Source organism: Mandrillus leucophaeus, unplaced genomic scaffold (assembly GCF_000951045.1).
Source record: "Mandrillus leucophaeus isolate KB7577 unplaced genomic scaffold, Mleu.le_1.0 Scaffold1157, whole genome shotgun sequence".
Classification (NCBI taxonomy): Eukaryota; Metazoa; Chordata; class Mammalia; order Primates; family Cercopithecidae; genus Mandrillus; species Mandrillus leucophaeus.
The window spans coordinates 102,463-106,750 of NW_012099843.1; the positions used below are offsets into that span (position 1 = coordinate 102,463).

At 37.6% G+C, this 4,288-nt stretch overlaps 1 pseudogene; it reads right to left on the reverse strand.

Moving 5' to 3' along the window:
* Positions 1 to 1,571: 1,571 nt before the first annotated feature.
* Positions 1,572 to 3,803, reverse strand: LOC105552614 (annotated as a pseudogene).
* Between the last annotated feature and the right edge of the window lie 485 nt (positions 3,804 to 4,288).

The window sequence follows — 4,288 nt, forward strand, 5'->3', positions numbered from 1 at the left end:
GTTTAAAGCCAATGGTTATTCATTGAATTCATCAGAAAGTACGTTCCAGAAAGCACTTGGCTTTTTCATGTAGTGTCAACAGTGAACTTCATTACTTTTGAGAACTCAACTATCACCAGTTTCCAAGAATTTTTGTCAGAAATAGAAGTTAAATATCCTAACATGCCCTAATGTACAAGATCCTGGTGGCTTAAACTTTTATTGCGTTTTTGGTTCAAGCCCAGAACAAATTTCTTTATAAGTGAAAAGAAATCCCTTCAACTGAACACTGACTGGCTTTGGAATTTAGTTTCATTACAGATTTATTTTTCTTAATGAATTAAACCTAAAATTTCAAGCCAAAACAACATGTATGCAAAACTTACGGTAAAGTTATTTCAATGACAGCTAAATGTTGGAATCACATGTAATGTTAAACTACTTTAGATACTTAACTATGCTATCAAATTTTAAAAAATGAGAAATCCATTCTCATACAAAGTTGTAGTGGGTATATTTTACAAGATCAAACTACAGTTCTAGCAGTGTCTTGGGAACCTCTATGTAAATGCAAAGGAAATATCTGTATTTCAGAATCCACTTGACTGAGCAATTGCAGAGCTTCCACTTAACTTTCAATTAGAAATGATAAATCTGCAATAAAATGACATGCTAAATGGTAAGTATCAAAAGAAAAATCTAATAGAAATATATAAATGCCTCCAAGCATTGAATATGCTCAATTAAAATCATACGCTCATAGATTTATATCAGTATTTGGCAGTAACCATTTGTAGAGAAAGATATTTTCAAAGATGAAATACACCAATTCTTATTACACATTATCATGAACAGATGAATATTTTTAATCAATTTTGAAATATAAACCACTAATTTTGATCACCAAATAAGCAAAATAATGTGCTCCCCAAAATAAAATAAAATTTCACTCTTTTTCTTACTCAACTGTGTTACAAAATATGTACTCAGTTATATTATTTTTTAATTTGACCAATAAAAATGGACATTTGTTTTCTCTCTTGTTACATTAGTTATTTAATATCCTTAGATTATCTAGTATTCTTGATTTAGTCTCCTGGCCTACAAAAGTTAGTATTACTATCTGACTCTTTTTTTTCCTCATTAAACTTAGTTTTAACAGGTCTCAAAATACTGTGACAGGTTTTTGGTTGTTTTCATTAAAAAGTACTGATTTTAGGGCATCTGTAATCTCGCTACTCCGGAGGCTGAGGCAGGAGAATTTCTTGAACCCTGGAGGCGGAGGTTACAATGAGCCAAGATCACGCCACCGCACTCCACCCTAGACAACAGTGTGAGACTCCATCTCCAAAAAAAAAAAGCACTGATTTTAAAAACTAATAACTTAAAACTACCACACATTAAAAAAAAAAAAAAGAAAAGAAAAGAAATATTGGGCCCACAAAACATTCTCCTTTCCTTCTGAAGATTTTATGACGCATTGCTGCCATTAACCAATCTGTTAAACTTAAATGGCCAATTGAAACAAAAAGTTCTGAGGTCATTCTTTTACCACTGATTAAGATTGGGGTGGTAGGTATTAGGGATAATATTCATTTAGCCTTCTGAGGCTTCTGAGTAGACTTGGTGACTTTGCCGGTTTCAGCAGCTTTCTTGTCCACTGCTTTGTTGACACCAGTAGTAACTGTCTATCTCATATCATGAACAGAAAAACGATCCAGAGGAGAATAGTCAGAGAGTCTATCAACACATGTGGACTTGTCAGAAACCACATCAACAATGGCAGTACGATCAGATTTCAAGAATTTAAGGCCATCTTCCAACTTATTACCAGAATAATATTCAATCTTTTCGTTCAGCTCAGCAGACTTGCAAGCAATGTGAGCTGTGTGACAATCCAGTATAGGGACATAGCCACCAATGATTTGATTTGGCTGGTTCAGGATAATCACCTGAGCAGTGAATGCAGCTGCTTCCATTTGTGGGTCATTTTTGCTGCCACCAGCAACATTGTCACAACAAATATATTTGACAGACACATTCTTGACATTGAAGCCCATATTTTCCCCAGAAAGAGCTTCACTCAAAACTTCATGTTGCAGTTTAGCAGACTTTACTTGAGTTGTAACATTGACTGGAGCAAAGATAACCACCATGCTGGGCTTGAGAACATGTCTCCACTCAGCCCACAGGGACAATATCAGTACCACCAATTTTGTAGACATCCTGGAGAGGCAGATAGAAGGGCTTGTTAGTTGGATGAGTTAGTAGTCAAGAGCTTCAGGCAGTGTGGTTCCGCTGGAATTGACATCTTTACAGGTGACTCTCCGTCCCTTGAAACAAGACGTGAGCACTTGGTTCTCATATTAGTCAGGGTTCTCTAGATGGACAGGACTAATAGGATAGATGTTTATGTGGTTTGGCTGTGTCCCTACCCAAATCTCATCTTGAATTCTCACATGCTGTGGGTGGGACCTGGTGGGAAGTGGTTGAATCATGGGGGTGGGTCTTTCCCATGCTGTTCTTGTGATGGTGAGTGGGTCTCATGAGATCTGATGGTTTTATAAGGGGGAGTTTTCCTGCACAAACTGTCTCTCTTTGCCTGCTGCCATCAATGTAAGACGTGACTTGCTCCTCCTTGCTTTCCACTGTGATTGTAAGGCCTCCCAGTCACTTGGAACTGTAAGTCCATTAAAACTCTCTTTTGTAAATTTTCCAGTGTTGGGTATGTCCTTAACAGTGGTATGAAAATGGACTAACATAGATGTATATGAAAGGGAGTTTATTAAGGAGTATTGACTCACACAATCACAGGGTGAAGTTCCACAAAAGGCCATCTGCAAACTGAGGAGCAAGGAAGCCAATTCAAGTCCCAAAACCTCAAAAGTAGGAAAGCTGACAGTGCAGCCTTCAGTCTGTGACTGAAGGCCCAAGAGCCCATGCAAACCACTGGTGTAGGTCCAAGATTTCAAAAGCTGAAGAACTTGGAGTCTGATGTTAGAGGGCAGGAAGTATCAATCATGGCAGAAAGATGGAGCCCAGAAGACTTAGCCAGTCTAGTCCTTTCACGTTTCTCTGCCTGCTTTTATTCTAGCCATGTTGGCAGCTGATTAGATCATGCCCACCCAGATTGAGGGTGGGTCTGCTTCTCCCAGTCCCTTAACTGAAATGTTAATCTCTTTTAGCAACACCCTCATGGACACACCCAGAACAATACTTTGCATCCTTCAATCCAATCAAGTTGACACTCAATATTAACCATCACAGTTCCAGCACGTTATTAACATTCCAACCAGAAATTAACACAAATGCTATTATGTCAAGTTCGTAGCCAGTCTTCTTAAAGTAAGTGCTGACTTTCCTAACGATCTCCTCATATCTCTCCTGGCTATAAGGTGGCTCAGTGAAATCCATTTTGTTAAAGCCAACTATTGTTTCACACCTACAGTGTAACCAAGAAGGGCATGATCACGGGTTGGCTCATCCTTGGAGACACCAGCTTCGAATTTGCCTGAGATCATGTTTTTGATAAAGTCTCCATTTCCTAGGGTGTCAATGAGAGTGACATAGGAGTTTCTGATCTCAAATTTCCACAAGGAGATTTCAATGGCGATATCACATTCATGCTCAGCTTTCAGTTTATCCAAGACCCAGACACATTTAAGGGAACCCTTTCACACATCAGCAGCTGCCTTCTAAAATTTTTAAATGGTTCTTTTGTTGATGCTATCACATTTGGAGATCAGATGGCCAGTAGTCATGGACTTTCCCAGATCTATGTGTCCAATAACAATGATGTTGTTATGAATCTCTTCCTTTACCATTTTGACTTTTAGGGGTGGTTTTAGCAGCAAGTGCTCTGGAAGCAAACATGTTGTGAAAAAGCTACTATCTAATTCTTCACAGAAAAAGTTTGCCAACTTTTAAACTGAATTATAAAGTTAACAATTCCCAACATACCATGCATAGAATTTACTTGTAAACCCTTTTTCTTTTTCACATGTTTTATCAACTCATCTTGCTATATTCTCCTTACCAGTGAACTATAATATGATATTGTCCATATAATTGATAAACATGATCCTCAGAAGTATACCAAAATGATTACATTCCTTACACAGGACAATTAGCAGAATTGGAAAGTTGCTATAACCCTAAGGCAGGATGAAGAAAGCATACTCCTGTGCAAATAAAGTAGTGAAATGTTTATTAACTCAGAGAAAAAATACACATGAAGTTACATAGACACCATCAGTTATATTTACTTTGTTTTCCAAATATGCCACATGTGAAATAGCATCTGCAATTG